Below are 19,979 nucleotides of genomic sequence, written 5' to 3' on the forward strand. Positions count from 1 at the left end.
TTGAAAAAAATATTATATATTTAACTAAATAAACTGTATTTATTATTAAGTCATGTTGTTGTTTGAATTACGAAATTTCCTTTTATGCAAGACCAACAGACACCAGTCCTAACTCCTTGGTTGCTTACCGTGACTACTTATAGTTATTACCATAGGTAGTTACAATAGACAACTAGCATAAGCATGAGCTGACAAACTTCTAAAATTTCGAACGAAGTTCCTTAGAACGCCTTGAGAGGATGGGAGTCAGAAAGAAAAAGCTGCACACAGCTCTCCTCAGTGTTCTCGACAGTGTTCTTAAATTTTACTCGACTAGTAATAGCAATAATTAATGTTTATTTCTAAAATTAATTAAATTTATTAACAAAATAGGATTTATACAGTACTTGAAATTTTATTTGTAATTTACTTAACCCCATAACGTAAAGTGTCTCATACATATATCATTATTTATCTATCTAGTCTTATTCTCTCAATCAGCTTAATTGAAGCTACTATGTACCGTCGAGGAGTTTCCTTAACTATCCTTCGACTTCTTGACTAGACTCCTAATGCAGTTACAGCTAAATGGAAAGTTCTCATCAAAACAGATTAATCAAGCCCAAACAACATGTAATTACTGTAAATCGTCGACGATTTCCTTCGTTTGTTTTTCGGCTCCAGACCGAGTCCAGACCTTCATGAAATTGTAGTAGTTTAAAATACCTAATGAAAAAAATAACAAACACACTAGTCATCTCTACGATTTTCAAAAGTTCCTCTCGCTTTCTCCAGGATGCCATCATCAGATGCCAAAAAATGGGACCACCAAAATAAGAAACAAAATAAGAATTTTCAAAATCGGTTCACAAATGACGCAAATATCGCTGGACATACATAAAGTGAAACATACATACAGCCGAACATAGAACCTCCTCCTTTTTGGAAGTCGGCTAAAAATATAGCAATTATTTTAAGTGTAATTGCATACGTTTTTATAATAAAACGCCACACCAAGTCACGGGCGTGTCTCGCAATATGTTCAAAGTTTATTTATTTTATTAATTTTTTTATTTTATTTTATTAAACGCTAGCATAAAGAAAAGTCGTAAGTGTTAATAAAGCTCGAAAATTAAATGCACATGACTGGCTACCTAAATACCTGTTATTAAAGGCTAGGTATGCTAACACTAAAATTGGAAAATTAAAAATTAAAAAAAAAATTCAACCGACTTCCAAAACAAAAATTAATTTAACCACTAAACTAAAAAGCGAAAAATAACACCCGTGTGTACTACTTTCTGATCATTTTGAGGCGGTGCTAAGCCAGTGATAATTGTAATTTAAACGGCTTGAATTAATAAAGAAATAATGAAGGTGTTGGTTTTAGTCGTTACTGAAAAAAACCACATAATAGAAAAAAAATTGTCTGAGAAACAAAAATCTTTATGATAGGTATTTAAATTATTGGCTTGACATATTTTGGATTCTAAGTAATCAATAGACAGACAATATTATAACGTTATTTTTCCTTTTTTAGTTTCGTGGGTATATTAATGTTTGTTATATTATTTTTACAACTGAATACTTTTTAATAAAACCATTTTTCATCCTCACTTACAATGTAATACAGAAACCCATCACGTTTTAATTTTTCAAACCACATCTCACAAGCAATCAAACGCCGTCTAGGACCTCTCCGTTATCAACTGGTATGGTAAAAAAAACATACTTTTGTAGTTTAATTCTTATAGACAATGAAATAAAGAATTTAAAATTAAAAGGAAAAAGTACAATTTATGACTAAGATTATTATCTATAAGATAATAATAATTAGGTTACAAATACAAATTGTCTCTGCGTGGGTGAAGTTTGCCAATCCGAATCGGGCCAAGCGTGGTGAACGATTGGTCTAAGCCCTCTCATTCTGAAAAGAGACTCGAACGAACGACTAGAAGTGAGCCGAATATGGGTTGATAATGATGATGAATGAATTACAAATTAAAGAAAATCATATAAATACACAACCTATGGTGAAAACTATTATCGTAGAGTAAATTACTGAACATAGCACTAAAAAGTATTTGTTATTTTAGATTTGACGTTATTTTAGAATTTAAAGTATCGTAAGTGTTATTCATATTAATTGATTATGAAACACGGCTAAAACTCACGTTTGGATCGTGCCGCGTTGCAAGAGCCAACTCATGACTAAGGGCCCCGTATTGGTTCGAACCTACCGACCGACCTAATATCACGTGAGTTGTAGCCGTGTTTCATAATCAATTAATTTGACGTTATTTATCTTGTCACAGAATATATCGAGTGATTTATCTGTGTTGGTTTGTTCCCTGTAGGTAGAGCCTACATAGCGTAAATTAATATGTAGCTACATAGCCTGATGATTATGGAATGGTGACCGAGTAATAAACACAATTTTTTGAACTTATAATCATTTAGAATTACTAACATAACATTTTCCTTAACTATTTATTACTTTAATTTTAAAAAATAATCAAAAATCGTGTATAATATAATTTCACTTAAATATAATATAAGTTACATATATTTAAATAGTTTTTAAAAGCAGTCAATTATTCTAGAACGTGGTCACGATTATTTTAATTGGTCAATGTATATAGGTATAAATAAAGAAGACATTAGTGTATTCACATTTAAAATTATTGTTTGTAAAAATGGCAGCGAAATTGCTTATTGTAACTTTCATGGCTTACTTCATAGTTGCTGGGAGTTGCAATTGTAAGTAAGATTTTATTACTCTTTATCTAATTTAATTAATATTCTTTTCATTGCAAATTTTAACAATTAGTTTTTTGTAAATTAACAATTAATTTTTTGTTAAGTTATTAAAATAAATTTAATAACTTACAAAAAAATAAGCATATGATAATTCAAACCAAATTATGAATTTATTATAGAAATTGATTCTCTATTACAATTTTAGTTTTAAACAATATATTTTCTACACAAAATAGCTTATTTCTCTGTGTTAAAATTATTAAACGTTGTAAATAAATTAATTTAAAATATCTTATCATGTTAGGATATTGTACCTAGTATTTGTTATTTTTTTATTATTCTTAAGTAAAGTCCAATTATAATAACTGAAATATTTTAGTACCTTACTGGGGAAGACCATCATCATATACCTCGGGTTTAGCCAGGGGTGGACCCTCTCCCAGCTCCTCGGGATATATAAGCAATAATGGTGAAGGACCAGTAGTAAACGGTATGCATTATTTTAAATCTATACTGATATTATAAAGCTGAAGAGTTTGTTTGTTTGCTTGAACGCGCTAATCTCAGTACATAGTTGGTCCGATTGAAAAAAAGATTTCGCTGTCGATAGACTATGGTCAGTAAAATCTGGGTTGTTAAATGGGATACAATACAAGTAATCTTTTTGACATGAAAATGAAACTGACTTCGAAGACGTATTTCAGTTATTTAGATTTTAACACGAATACACTAAACTGATTTTGATGAAATGGGACCAATCTGGATAATATACTCTTTAAAACAAAAAAATAGTTCTCAAAATTGGTTAATAAATGGCGAAGTTATGAGGTAACAAACATTTAAAAAAAATGTGCTCCGCATTGAGAACCTCCTCCTTTTTTTGAAGTCGGTTAAAATATAAAAAAAATCCGTTGTCTGTAAAGAAAATACTGATGGAATGGTTGTATTTTTCAATAGGAAATGTTCGTTTTTCTGAAATACTGTTTAAAAATGTTTATAGACCAGAATATACTTTATTTCTTGTAAAAATCTGGCAAGCCTAGAGCGGGGGAACGACGCATGACGTCTTTTTTCGAGTGTGCAGCCGGCTCCATAGAATTTTAAGACGTTGTCACGTCAAAAATCAGTCGAGTCGTTATCAATCAGATTCATTATCATATCTTAAAATATGTTTTTTATTGCAATAAGATTTAATTTACACAGTGAACCCGGTCAACAATGCTGAGTCGGAGAGTATATCGTCACCCTTCACGTCCCAGACTGCACACTTGCACGGACCCGGGTACAACGGCTGGTAGTATGTATCTCATATTTTAGGGTTATATTAGTATAGATTTGTATTTTGTATGTTATTTGTTTTTCAGGATCGATTTGGTGAAATAAAATCTAAATCTTACAAATAAAACTATATATTTATTTTTAAGGAGATCAGCAAACGCCTGCGTGATGGGCACCTTACCAAGGGCGGCAAATTTTGATAAATATTTTTAGGTATTAGTTTTAATTTAATTTTGTAGTTGTAGTTGTATTGATATTTCCTTATATTTTATTTTTATAATAAGTTTAGCCTATTTAAGTATAATCTTCATTAATAAAATTGTTGTTTTATTTTTACAGGAAAATACTGAAAGCATCAATCGGACGTCAGTGCTCCAATTAACTTCAATAAATAAATTTAAAAATGTATCTTTTTTTATCTACCTAATTCGTTTAAAATACCCTTATAAGTAGCCATTTTTAGGGTTCCATAGTCAACAAGGAACCCTTATATCACTATGTGTACCAAAGCAAATTTATGCGTCTAGCTCCAATGAATTAAGAGTTCGTCACGTTCGGATAGATAGAATTAGAATTTTGGATAGAAAGTGTAATATAGATAGATACTTCCAAATTTGTCATAAGGGATTTTCACAAAAACTTATTCAATACAAAATGTTTTCAAAGTTCACACGAAAGTAGCGAAAGACGCGTCGGTATCGTGGGCCTAACAAACTTATTCTTTATTCTTAAAATCTTATCAACCATCTTCATAAATCACAAATATTTAAGTTACATACAACAACATCGAATCTATGTGCTATCTACATAAGGGTTAGAAGGCGATGCCATACAACGAAACATAATAAAACTAAAAGAAATAGAAGAAGTCAAGCAAAATAAATATTTATTTGGCTGGACATCGCTTCAATGTTACGATACGTATCTATATACAGGGTGTCCCGTAATTAATGGATAATACGCAACGCAAATGATAGATACCTAATTATCTAAAGCTAATTTGAATAGTTTTCCAAAAATCCCTAGGGTGACCAAGCTTTTTTATTTCGGATTTTTTAAATTTTTCTTTCTTGAATCAGTTTTTTTAATGCTGTAGCTGTTGTAATTAAGATTTTAAAAATATCTGTTTTTTCTTATACATTGCGGATTAAATTACCTATATATTTTAATACTATTTTTATAAATAATGCTTTATTTGTTTTGTAGAAGAAGCTTTGAATGCAATAATTATTTTTCTTTCATTAAGAGGACTCGATTTAAAAAAAAAATGTCCTGTAAAAAATATATTAAACTGAAGTGTATTATTATTATAAAAACTTGTACACGGAGGGTTATAAATTGGTATAAAACTTGTATCTACTTTTTATAGTTACAAAGTTGCTGGTAAAAGTGTACGTGAGGTGCCAAATTCTCAATACAATAAAAAAATTTTAAAGACGTCACTAGACGAGAATCAAGTTGCCTCACTTTACATGTAGGAAAGGAGCCCCAATTTTTTTTTTATTATTTTCTTTTCACCCTTTTATAGACGTAATCAATATATATATACCCTTGCCAAATTACAGCTTTCTAGTTTTAACAGACTCTGAGTTATCTAACTTACAACTTTATTTATTTACCTACTACCTACTACGGAATTAGTATGCCACTTTCAAGCTCCAATTACGTTTCTTAAGTTGGTCGACTATAACTTAAAAAAAACTTGTTAAAGATAAATAAAATCCCGTAAAGATATTTTATTACAGAATGGCACCCTTCCAGCCATTGACAGCAAAAGTCATAATTTTAAATTTTTTAAACATATCCAACAATTTTATACTATTGATTGCGTACAATATCACCGCAAAAAGTGATCCGAATTTGCTATTCCACTGAGCGCACACATGCAAATTTTTTTGTTTACTTACATTATTTATGTGTATAATTATAGTTCATACACTTTCTCATCACACATCTCGACATCGAAGACAATATACAGGGTGCTCGGGAGTATTTCCCATAACTCTAGTTACGTTTACTAGGAATTTGGTTCTAAAATGAATATTTTGAGCGTAAATAATATTTATTTTGTAAATAGATCTTAAAATGTGTTCCTCATACGCGTCCTTTTAATAATGACGTGTTTATATTTTAAAAATGCAACGTTGTCCCTTTGTTACCTATATGCGTGTGTTATTTATGGAAAGTCGGTATTATTTGAGTTACTTTGTATGAAAACATATTTTTTTTCTTGTAGTTAATAAAATGTTAGTCATACAAATCGGCTCCTATAAGTCGGTCTAATGAATACCTTGAAGATATGGGAATTACTCCCGGGCACCGTGTATAAGTATTAGTTGTTAACTTTCGTTAACTTTAAGTTAATTTGAACAAATCAAAAATATGTCAATATATAATTTTATTTTGTTTTATTTTCCTACTAATAATTTCCGACTATCTATTTCCATTAACTTCAAAGTCCATTCTTAAAACTGCTGAAAATTTCTCAAAGACGCGATCACTGGTGCAATAATTGTCATGTAATAATTTTACGCTATGTTTTATTTTGATGCAGCGGTGGGGTTAATTTAAGAATTTATAGAATTTAATTTTTCATTTTTATATTGAATATCTAAATTAGCTCAGATCAGGTTTAGCTGTGGAATTCCGTGGGTAGTATTGCCCCTACCAGAACGGTCAAGTGATTTATTTGGGGATGGGCCAGGAGAGAAGGAGATAACTTAGAGAAACTTGTTATCACTGGCAAAGTGGAAGGGAAGAGACTTTGAGGCAAATCCCGATGCGTTGGTCAGATCAAATCCGCACCACACTCGATACAAAAGTACACGAAGCTCCACAAGTCGCGAAAAGTCGAGCCGCATGGTGTGACATCGTGCGGAAAAAGTCGTGACCCTACGACCCTCAGTAATGAGGAACACTACGTGGAGAGAGAGAATAGACAGTCTAGTCTATTCAACCCCAAATGGTCACCAGAGTTTCCATCTATCGCAACTTGATTATTATGAGAGATCATTAAGTGTCAACTTTAAATTAATAAAGTTTTAAATTACGCAATTTGTATGTATATCTAATCTATATCTAGGTATTTAACTTACATTTTTTAAATCAACAACAACTATTTATATTTTAAAATTATTATTTTTTTTACATCTTCCTAATTAAAAATTTTCTTTCGCATAAAAATGTAATACCTCATGAAATCGTGTTCCATATAAAATAATTATAGATAATATTTTACATTAATTTTTATATTTTATGGAGTCAGTGAATTCAAAAACGTGGTCACGAGGTATTTTAATTATTGTAGCGTGTATAAATATTCAAAATACCTACGACTCGTTATGCTTCGAAAAACCATCATTCAATATCATGGCAGCGAAATTGTACATCGTTGCCGCTGTTATGGCGTACTTCATAGTATCAGGAAGTTGCACATTTTGTAAGTAACTAAAGTTAATCAACATCAAAACATTCTTAGAAAAATAAATTAGAAAGTTGCGCACTAAAGGTGCGCACCAAAAACGTGACACTTTTTCGTTAGTTCAGTTGGTTTTACCCCTCAGATTTTTCTCATACCGGGCGCCTTATATATAAAAAATCGATTCTTAAGGAGTAAACTCCAAAAATGTCTTTACTTCTATACTAATTTTATAAACCTGAAGAATTTGTTTGTTTTAACTCGCTAATCTCAGGAACTACTGGTCCTATTTGAAAAATTCTTTCAGTGTTAGATAGCCCATTTATCGAGGAAGGCTACAGGCTATATATTAACCCCATACGCTTACGGGAACTGGAACCACGCACCATTTTAGAACCGCACGTCGTCAGCTAGTTATTCATATTATCTCTATAATACTATAAAGATCTTTTTACTAATTGTGTGAGTGCCTAGAGGCTTCATAATGGAACTGCAGCGACGTCACTGGGGTTTTGGGCCAACGCAGAAGCATCGCTTGATGAGGCCTGAAGGCTGAAGAAGAAAAAGACAGTTCTGACAGTTCTGAACAGTTGCGCTAAACCTTTTATTTGTTTCCTAGATAGTTCTAGTTCATTAATAGACTTTGACATTGATTTTGTATATTTTTTGTTTTAGTGCCAATTTTTAGAACTTATTATCCTCCCTCATCCTCCGGATATCCAAGATCTAATGGCCAAGGAGCAGTAGTAAATGGTATGTAACAGATAACAATAATTGTCATGCAAAAATCTGTCTATTATTATTATTTAAACTCTCTATTACTTGAAATTTTCCCATTTTTTTAAGTAATTAATTCATTTATCTCTAACATAACATTATCAAGGTCATAATAAACTTGCCACACAAATAGTTTATTATAAGATTTAAAAATGGTTGACATACATAAGTTCAGACTGCTAGATCAATTTTCGTAACTACTAGGATCTGCTTATTTAATCGAGATCAGATAGTAATTATTATTATTTTTACACGAATAAAAGTTGTACTAGTAAAGTAGATAGATATTATACATCTCATCATATCATCATACACGTCATATTTTGTCTATTACGTGTCCAAATTCAAATGGTCACGTAGCATTATGCTGAGCTGGGGCCATTTTCTGGGTTACACCACACAATGCAGGGTATTGTCCTAGATGTCCTGGTGTACTGGAGATATTGTGATATGTGGCATAATTTCGAAATAAACGCATTTTCTTTCTTTCTTTCTATTAGTTTTTCGAATATTATTATCAATTAATTTTTAGTATTTTTTTTTACTCGTAGTAAACCCAGTGAACAATGCAAAGTCGTCAAGCAGAGCCAGCCCCTCTACATATCAGAACGCGAGATTGGATTCGGGCGGACAAGTACCATTCCCAATTTATTTCTGAAGGTATAACTAACACGCGTAACGTTGCAATTGTTCTTCATATTCCTTATTGTGTACTAGCGGACGCCCGCGACTTCGAACCAATAATCCAGAGTAAAATGTATTTTCATTCCAAAGGAGATAAAAGAAAATATTTTTTTTACCCTGTATCCTGGCGGAAATAGAAGAAAATATTTTTTTTAACTACCTATTATTGATTATACAAATCTACGAATTTACTTCAATTCTTTCGAAATAATATTCATTATCTCCCAAGAAATTTATCACTAATATGGGTAATAATGGTGGATTGGTGACATTTTCAATGCAGTAGTCGATTTGACGTTTGCTGTCAATTGACATGTCATAGTTGCTTTATAGGCGCCATCTTGATATAACTCAAAAATGGGTTTTAATTTTTTTTTTAATTTAGTTAGATTTATTCACTTATTTTGATTCTAATAAAATCCTTGTATTTTTTTAATTTTAAGGGTACAAGAGTGGACCTGAAATGGACCATCTACTTTCAGCCAAATCGCTTTAGTAGCCGCAGCGTAAAGAAGGAACAAACATACACACTTACAGACAAACTTTCGCCTTTATAATAATTAGCGTGATTGTTTACACCGTAGATACAATATACCTACGTCATTATATCTAACACAAATCAGCCTTTTTTAACGGCACACTCTCATCACAGTTTATTTCAACGTTCTATTCAGTTACTAGCTGACGTCGCCCAGTTTTACCCGCGTGGTGCCCGATCCCCTAAGAATACGGGTATAATTATCCTTGATAAATGGGCTATATAATAATAAAAGAATTTTTCAAATAGGACCAGTAGTTCCTGAGATTAGCGCATTCAATCAATCATACAAACAAACGATTTCTTCAACTTTATAATATTAGTTTAGGTTTTTCTGGCCACTGTATTAATCTTATCTTATCTTTTTCAGGTAAATAGCCTCTGTGGAGTCAACAAATATATTTAAATAAATAACTAAGTTGACTGAATTATCACTATTTTTATTTTAAATATATCCTTGATACAATGAGATTTCGTATAAAATTTAAACCATCAAAGATGTTACAGTTAAAGTTTGACTAATCTAAGTTACACGTAGTAGAACGCCTCGAACATGTTATTAAAGTAATCAGCATTCTTATACCTGCAATAAATGTCGACTTTTACCCATCTGCTTACTGGATGAAAATTTATTATTTATCGAGTAAATCAAGTTGTTTCACATACCTATATACGAAAGAAAGAAAGAAAAAATCTTTATTACAGTATTATGCCACACAACACAATTTGCTCTTCTAATCCTCAGGACAATATCCTGCGATGTGTGGCATAACCCAATAAAGGCCTAACTCAGCATAATGCTACAAACTCTATATTAATAGAATTGCCTAAAGAAATGGGGGTGGCATTAAGGCTGGACAACCTAAATCATTTAGTTATTAAGTTATTTTTGATCATATTTTGAAAGGCAACCTATTATCTACTACTATAAAATATGTTATCTATCTATATTTACCGTACCAACCTAATTTTAATTTAACGGTGAAGTAAACAGATGAGCGCAAATACTAATATCGACTTACCTACATACTTATTAGTAGTTTGTAAATGACACACGTTCGATGGTAGAGCCGTGATAGCCCAGTGGATATTACCTCTGCTTCCGATTCCGGAGGGTGTGGGTTGGAATCCGGTCCGGGTGCACCTCCAACTTTTCAGTTGTGTGTATTTTAAGAAATTAAATATCACGTGTCTCAAACGGTGAACCTGCATACCAGAGATTTTTTTTTTTAATTATCTGCGTGTGTGAAGTCTGCCAATCCGTACCATTTCATCATCACCATTATAACTGCTGAGCTCGAGTCTCATGTCAGAAGCAGAGGGATTAGGCCAATAGTTCACCACGCTGGCCCAATGCGGATTGACAGACTTAAGAAAATTCTCAGGTATGCAGGTTTTCTCACGGTTTGAGACACGTGTTATTTAATTTAACAGGAAAGATGGAGGTGCATTCCCTGGTCAGGATTTGAACTTACGCCCTCTGAACAAAGACAGAGGTCATATCCACTGGGCTATCACGGATCTGCTTCTACAAATATGCACATATTTTTTAATGATGCGAGGATGTGATTTTTTTTATTTTGTAACGTTGATATAAAATGAAATGCTTACAGCCTAGCTTAGGTTAGCTACGTTTGTACGTGGTTATGTCCGACTTGCTATGACTATCATATAGTTATTCAAAAATCTTGAGATAGGACTATATTTACGAAAGTGGATAGGCGGACATTGAAGGAATACTTTTTGGGACAGTGTATCTTCGCAGCCGCGGTACACACACAGTAATTTATGTTTTTTATTTTACTACCCGCTAATTATTGTTTCTTTTTTCTTTTCTCTTTTTGTTTGTTATTTAAATTTTGTAGAATCTATATCTATCTATAACTATCTATATCTATACTTATAATAAAACTGGTCGAATTCTATACATTTATTCGCAATTTGAGATTTTACTAATACCATTTGTACCTAACAACAAACGTTAGAGTGGCATAAAGGACGACATCGCCATCTAGAATCTATACTTATAATACGAATTCTGTACATTTTGTACATTCTGTACATTGAAGATATTTTTTTTTCGATTTTTTGTCTGTCTGTCTGTCCGTGTTTTTTTGTTATTCGGGCATCACGCTGAAACTACTGAATGAATTCAAATGAAACTTGGCACGGTTTAAGACCATAATACAGAAAAGGTTATAAAATACTTTTTATGGCGAAAATAAAATGAGAAGGGAGTGAAATAGGGGTTGAAAGTTTACATTGACGTCGGCTAGTGTAATATAATATTGTAGATAATAGTAGTCTAAGACGGATATGACGTTGTTCGAAACCATTTTGGCTCGTGCCGACGCTAGGTGGCGCGACTTGTTTCCATAAAGAGTAGGGATTTAGAGAGGGGTAGCGATTGGTTTACCAGGAACGACTTGCGATATAAGGCGCTCGTCGTACGGTTGGCTTAATTATGCTTGTAGCGTTCGAGCTGTCCAATTTCTTGTTGTGTAATTCTTTATGGGTTACTTGGGTTAGGCGGGGAGAGTGACTTGAGTGGCAAAATGGACTGTTTTTTAACTGTCAAAGGATCCTTTAACCCTACACACTGCGTTCACAAATGCGTGACTCCACTCAAGGTCATCCCCGCCATTCTAGGGTCTTATTTTAGTTACAGTTTGTTATTTAAGTTGTCCTGACAAATATTGTAAAACCATTGTTCAACATTGGTTTCCTAATTTTTTTAATCCACTTTTGAAGCTTCTGCTGAGAATATTGTACGAGTATAAGTCATAATAGCCAATGTACGGTAAAACCAACTGCAGCTTGTGTTGCATCATGGTTACGCTTAAGTTAATTACAGTGTCATAAAATAATTCACTCCCTATAAATTTAGAAAATTCGTGAAAATATAAAATGACCCATAATAAAATTGTAAATAACACATGTATATCTACTTAAGTCATATAATTTTACATTACCTATTCACGACTATCATTTAAATAAAACAGAATACATATCTAGCAATAATGATTCAACCACGATAAATAATAAAAAAACATCATTCTCAGGAAAATAGCAGCCAATGATGGACAAAAGAATTGCAGCGTTTTATATATGTGTACTGTTTAAACGTAAGATATATGTTAAATTGAATTATTATAAACATATAATAATAAATAAATATACAATATAATATATAAATAAGAGCCGTGATAGCCCAGTGGATATGACCTCTGCCTTCGATTCCGGAGGGCATGGGTTCGAATCCGGTCCGGGACATGCACCTCCAACTTTTCAGTTGTGTGCATTTTAAGAAATTAAATATCACGTGGCTCAAACGGTGAAGCAAAAACATCGTGAGGAAACCTGCACACCAGAGAATTTCTTAATTATCTGCGTGTGTGAAGTCTGCCAATCCGCATTGGGCCAGCGTGGTGGACTATTGGCCTAACCCCTCTCATTCTGAGAGGAGACTCGAGCTCAGCAGTGAGCCGTATATGGGTTGAGAACGACGAAACATATAATTATTATTTAATTTTTATTAGTATGAAGTACTTTTAATAAAAATAAAGTTCCTTAAACATTTTAAAGAAACGCGGGGAATGGTTTAGTATTACAATATATTTCTAACAAAGTTTAATCTTACCTACATTATTAAATGCCTAATTTTAAATCACAATTTCAGTCAGTACTAACTACGTCATCGGTTCACCTGTATTTGCTGGTCCAGCGATCGGCCCCATTTGTATGTAATGTTATATATTTTTTTAATAATCTTAAGTTTTCTTTTTTCTAAGTAATTCTGAGTCCGTAGAAATTGGTGACGATTGATTAGTCACTAGACTGTATGTCAGTGCATCGGAAAGTAAGCCCAGCTGGCCTATTCACTTTATTAAAATAAACATTAAATCAATTTTGACGGCCTCCGTGGCGCAGTGGTATGCGCGGTGGATTTACAAGACGGAGGTCCTGGGTTCGATCCCCGGCTGGGCAGATTGAGATTTTCTTAATTTGTCCAGGTCTGGCTGGTGGGAGGCTTCGGCCGTTGCTAGTTACCACCCTACCGGCAAAGACGTACCGCCAAGCGATTTAGCGTTCCGGTACGATGCCGTGTAGAAACCGAAAGGGGTGTGGATTTTCATCCTCCTCCTTACAAGTAAGCCCGCTTCCATCTGAGACTGCATCATCACTTACCATCAGGTGAGATTGTAGTCAAGGGCTAACTTGTAATGAATAAAAAAAAATTGACAAAATGTCATCTACATACTGTATGATATCCGCTAGTAAGTGTCGCCGCACACGGACCACAAGCGACAGCCACAAACGCCGCCACAAGAAGCAAGAAAGATCCACAAAAGTAGCTGAAGCGTAGCCACTTGTAGCCGGTGGTGGACATCTTTTAGTCGGTGGCTGCTACTTTTTTAACCCATACATGCAGTATCATAATCGCGCGAGTGGCGTTTTGTGTCAGCGTTTAGTGGCCAGTGCGGGCAAGCAACGACGATTGTAGCGTGAGGCGGATAACAGCGTCAACCGTGTGCGGCGAGTTCATATAAAATGTATGAAAACTTCATGAAATATGCCGGTAGCGGCGTTTTGTGGTCGTGGCCGGTGGCCCGTGTGCGGGAGCCCTAAGCAATATCTTGAATTTTAATTGTGATAATATTTAACAGCGCTCCCACCACCTGAGCCATATACGTCAGGCTACGCAGAAGGCGAGCCTTGGCCCAGTGCGTCCGGATATGTCAGCGGTGGTGGAGGCCCAGTAATAAATGGTAGGTACGCTGGCAATTGTTTTTTTTTTAAATAATATTGTATTTTTCCGTAACCCTCAATTAAATAAAAGTATTTGTACTAAGCACATTTTTTATTACTTTTATTAGTACAATAAAATATTTGCGGATTCATAAAACTACAAAAAATAACTTATAAACTTATAAAATTAACAGTTATTTAAATTTAAGTGCAAATTTAAATTTACATCAACTGATTTATTGCTCAGAGTCACACAGCGAGCGTTGGAGCTATGTTAGGAGTATCTCTGCGTGATCGAATCAGAAATGAGGAGATCCGCAGAAGAACTAAAGTCACCGACATAGCTCAACGGGTTGCGAAGCTGAAGTAGCAATAGGCGAGGCACATAGTTCACGACCCCGCACTAGTAAGCGCAGCGATGGCCGACCCCCCACCAGGTGGACTGACGACATCAAGCGAGTCTCAGGGATTCGCTGGATGATTTATTGTGGATTTCTTTTTCTTTTTTTAATCCTCATTTATAGCTAAATGAATGACTCTCTGTATTGATGCCAACAATATCTACTTCTATAACAACTTCAACAACTATAATTACTTATTGTTTATTAAAATTTGTGAAAAGCAATATTATGAAAAGAACAACACATTTTGTTTCTAATGTACTCATATATGTTTATCTTTATCGCAGTAAATCCAGTGAACAACGCCAAATCGTCAAGTAGATCAAATCCAACAACGAATCAGTACGTGCGAGGAGAGTTCACTGATTATGGCTTTGATTCGTACCCATATTATTGGTAATGCAATAAATATTTACTTCATTAATTTCATTTATAAAAAAAATAAAAAGAAAAAAAAAATTAAGAGTACATGGTTTGCTGTAATCACGCTCCAACTGCCAACAGCCTTACATCACATCTGATTAAAGTTGTAAAACTGATTGCAGATAAAATTGGAACAAAAAAAACCATGTCATTTATATCATAGTGGCGGACGTCCGCGACTTCGTCCTCCTTGAACTCAGTTTTTCACAAATCCCGCGGGAACCATGGATTTTCCGGGTTATATAAATAGGAAAAAACTGAATTTCACGTGGAAGATTTGCGGACGTCCGTTAGTTTAAAATTTGAAGGTTAATCAAATTTTGTTTAATTCACAGGTAACCAACCCTTCAAGTTAAATTGACTCAACGAACATGAAATAAACTATGTTTAGTTGTATAATATCTTTGTTTTTTCTTACAACACCCTAAAACCAAAGCTATGACTTTAGTTAGCCCTAAAGTGGGCACGCGATAATCATTTTCACTCAATAAAAAGTTATGCTTGGTTTTACATTAAAATGAACGAGAAAACAATCAATCTTACCCTGTTTTTCTACCTTTAGGATTGGAATTGTTTTTTCAAAGTTATATGGAACCTACGTCAAAATATACCCTTTACAATCAATAAAGAATTATCTAAATCGGACTACTTCGTAACAAGTTATGCATAGTTTTAAAATACAATTAATGGGAAAACAATCAGTCATCTTCTATTTTCCTTCCCTTAGGGTTAAAATTGTTTTTTAAAATTTATATGGGACTATTGCCGAAATATACCCTTTTTAGTTAAAACAGAGTTATTAAAATCGGACTACTTGATAAAAAGTTATGCTCGGTTTAACATTAAAATTAATGGGTAAGCAATCAATACCTTGTTTTCGTACTCCTAGAGTTGAAATTGTTTTTTTAAATTTATACGGAATATACCTTTTTCATTAAAAAAAAAATTATTAAAATCGGACAGCTCAATAAAAAGTTATATTTGGTTTCATATTACGAAATCAGGGGATGATTAATTGTTTACTTATTAATTTTAGTGTAAAACCAAGTAAAACTTTTTATCGAGTGGCCCGATTTTGATAATTCTTTTTTAATTATAAAGGGTATATTCCGAAGATAGTCTTATATAAATATGAAAAAACAATTCGAACCCTAAAGCTAGGAAAACAGCAGATGACTGATTGATTGGACCATTGTAACCACCTTCAAAGTGATCAATAGATAGAAAATATTATAATATTTTCTTTCGCTTATTAGTGTTCTGCATACGTTTGTATTTTTAAAGTCGGTAGTATTTTTAAATTATTTATTATATAAATAGCATAGATATTTTTTAAATAATAAATCATTTCGTCCCCGCACCAAAACATTTCTGATTTTAAATAATATAAAAAAACAAGACTTTTGAAAAAAAATATCATCGAAATCGGAGCTGTTTCTGAGGACTTCCTGCATATGTTTGTTTTATGTATTCTTTGACTCCCCTACATTGATATCCCTAGAAGTCGTAGAAAGGTATTTGCTTCTACGTTTCATATACCTACGCATGGCTAGGGTATGGCTCTCCCGAAGTCAGTGTTTCCTAATTCTTCCAACCAAGGCATCTTAAGGAAGAGAGTGAATAGGCAAGCGCATTCCACCTTAGGCCACATCTACACTTACGATCAGGTGAAATCGTGGTCAAGTGCGAGCTTATACCATATATAAATGTTAAATATTTTATACTTATATATAGTTAAAAATATTAATAAATAAATAATGTAATGATAAATTTATTAAATCTGCCTAAAAGAACTATGGTTTGTTACAAATCTTTAAGGCAAAGTTAGCGGACGAATGTTTTTTAGAATATTGCGATATGGGTATCAAATTCAAGGACTCATCAAGTGGATTTCAAAATGGTATATTATGGTCATATTAAAAAATCCTACAATTAGTAAAACGTTATTTATTACTCGCTGTACGAAATACGCGAGGCGGATAACTAGGTAGGTTAAGCAGTTGGGTTATTTACTTTTTTAATTTTTTTTAGCTTTCTTATTAGCTGTAACACCTGACGTTTCAAAAGTGCTGGTAAACTAAGTCTAATTGAAATAAATGAACAGTGCTGATTCGGTCGGGAGCATATTATAGACAAAATTAAAAAAGTTTTTAGGGTTTTTCGCCAAAAATTATTCATTTTCATTTCAGTAGGTAGGTACTTACATTTTATTTTGTTATGTGCAATATTTAAAACAAAAACCCGAATGTTTTTAAATTAAAAATATTATTACAATTTACCAATAAAAATTTACTGCTACACGACTTAGAAATTAATAATTTTTTACGAGTTTTAGAAATAATTTCGTTTTAAATATATATTTTCAAAGCAACCAACGTTATTTTGTTCGATGGTGGCATACAAAATGAGCAAAACAATTGTATCAAAATATTTTTTTGTTGCGTTGTATGTAATATCCGTTATTATGGGAACAGGTAATATTTATAGTAATTCAATAATATTTACAATGAATACATATATTGAAACAATAATTTAAATTAAAAAAAAAAAAAAAAAAATATTTTACCGCGGCTAGTTGACTAACTTGATTTTTTCTCAACAAAAAATATTTGAAATGTTCAAAATGTTTAACATTGTTCCAGTGACGCCTAATGTAATATTAAATCCGCCATGTAATACAGGTAAGTTATTATGTATGTTTGAAGACAGATTTTTTTTTTTATTTCTTTAGTTAGCCCTTGACTACAATCTCACCTGGTGGTAAGTGATGATGCTACACGGCATCGTACCGGAACATTTTTAATTAATTACATTGACAAAATTTAATTATTTTTTATAGGTTGTCAGCAGCCTCAACTAGTTAGCTCGATCGGACTGACTCCTGAGGCCATTCCTCTAGGTAACTTGATTTAAATTCAAAAAAATATTAATTTTCTTTAAGATTAAAAAAATACTTTATACAATTACTTCTGTAGATAAGATACGAAAGTTTCTGTAAAAGTTTTAAATTATTCAAGTGACATTGATTTTGAAGCATTTTTTTAGGGCAGGCTTGGAACTTTTGTTGTACTGCTTGTATGAATGAAGAATTTCAATTCATCAATTTATAGTAAGCTTGGTGTAATAAATGTATACTCATAAATTTACGAGGTTTATGTAAATTTAGGTACCGTCGAAGGTCCCATTGGAACCGCGTTCGATACCGTCGTGACAACTCTTTGTGATTTCGTCGTAAGTGTTGTTTTATAATTTCAAGCATCGATATAGGATAGTTCTTTTTTCTTTCAAAGTAAAACTAAGACTACAAAGTTTGTTCATTCAATGAGAGTTATATTCAAAGTATCCTTTGACTGTGATCTCATCTTGATCTTGTACCTGGAAACCAACCCAGGACCTCTCAGTTGAGTACCACAGCACTCTTACTGCGTAAGAGAGGTTGTCAAAAAACAACGATAACTGAAACTATTGATGATTCAAGATTATTTAATTCGAAATGTCATATTATATATAATACGTAAAATATATATAATATACATAAATACTATAATAGTGGGTATGTCCTCTGCCTACGATTCCGAAGGGAAGTGTGTTTGAATCCGGTCCGGGGCATGCGCCTCCAACTTTTCAGTTGTGTGCATTTTAAAAAATTAAATATCACGTGTCTCAAACGGAAAGAAAAACATCGTTTAGGAAACCTGGATATCAGAGAATTTTCTATATTAAAATAAGTGTGAAGTCGGCCAATCCGCATTGGGCCAGCGTGGTGGATTATTGGCCCAACCCCTCTCATTCTGACAGAAGATTAGTGTTGAGCAGTGAGCCGCATATGAATTGATAATGATGAAATAATATAATATTGACGTTTATAGTATTACACGTTATAAATAATAATAATAATTTCCCATTAATTTTTCAGGGTTGTTGAATCAAGTAAGTTCTGGTACCTGATCATCCTAAGTTTGGAATATTGTCATTAGTACACACAATGTGATTCTATAGTCATACTAGCGGACGCTCGCGACTTTTTCCGCGTGAAGTGTAACTTTTCACAAATCCCTCGGGAACCATGGATTTTTCCGGGATGAAAAGTAGAGTAAAATCTATTTCCATTCCAAATTTCAGCTAAATCGGTCTAGTAGTTGCGGCGTTAGAGAGTAACAAACATCTATACAAACTTTGGCGTTTATAATATTAATTGGATACTTCTAGATAACTGCCTCGTTATCGTGTCCTGGATTTGGGCTATATAATACTAAGCTTTACTTTTTTGCTATAAAATTACAATGAAAATTTTCAACCCGTAGTTCCAAGTTGGCGGGATTACAACCCTGTACCTCAGAGAGTTAAGACGTCAACTCCAGTCATTACGGTTAACATCTGAGAGTAAATAGTTAATAGTCAAATATGATAACCCAAAACCCGCCTATCCGCGATAAAGTAGCGTGGTGGGTATAAGCTCCATATGTCCTCTCCTATGTAGTGGATCATTGAAATTAGTTGATAATAACGATGATGATGATGATGATGATGATGATGATGATGATGATGATGATGATGATGATGATGATGATGATGATGATGATAATGATAACTCTAAAGTAATATATTTGTTTGTTTTTCAGTGCATGAGGGCCGAGCTTGCAGGAATAATTTTCATTGTATTTAATTTTAATAATAAAAAAAAAATATTACAACTATCATCGTTTATTTTTTAAACAAACCTTTTTTTGTATTACCGTTCGTAATTAAAGTAAGTTAGTAGGACCTAGTTTACCATATATAAATCATACATTGATAGCTGCAGAGTTCCTAGTAAATCGTAATAATGGTTGTGTGTATTAGAAAATTTTGTATACAATATGTATACAATATACCTTTGACATAAATATTTAAAAAAAAATGTTTTTAGTGAAATATTCATAATAATTACCTACACTAGTTAAAAGTTACCGTTAGGAATTACAAAGATATA

At 32.8% G+C, this 19,979-nt stretch overlaps 1 long non-coding RNA gene across 1 annotated transcript; it reads left to right on the forward strand.

Moving 5' to 3' along the window:
* Nucleotides 1-14,264: 14,264 nt before the first annotated feature.
* Nucleotides 14,265-19,673, forward strand: LOC128198360 (uncharacterized). Its single transcript, XR_008251090.1, has 6 exons — nucleotides 14,265-17,481; nucleotides 17,650-17,688; nucleotides 17,847-17,906; nucleotides 18,174-18,238; nucleotides 18,924-18,937; nucleotides 19,630-19,673. It is a non-coding gene; the product is annotated as an uncharacterized LOC128198360 (long non-coding RNA).
* Nucleotides 19,674-19,979: the final 306 nt, after the last annotated feature.

Source organism: Bicyclus anynana, chromosome 9, assembly GCF_947172395.1.
Source record: "Bicyclus anynana chromosome 9, ilBicAnyn1.1, whole genome shotgun sequence".
NCBI classification, from domain to species: domain Eukaryota; kingdom Metazoa; phylum Arthropoda; class Insecta; order Lepidoptera; family Nymphalidae; genus Bicyclus; species Bicyclus anynana.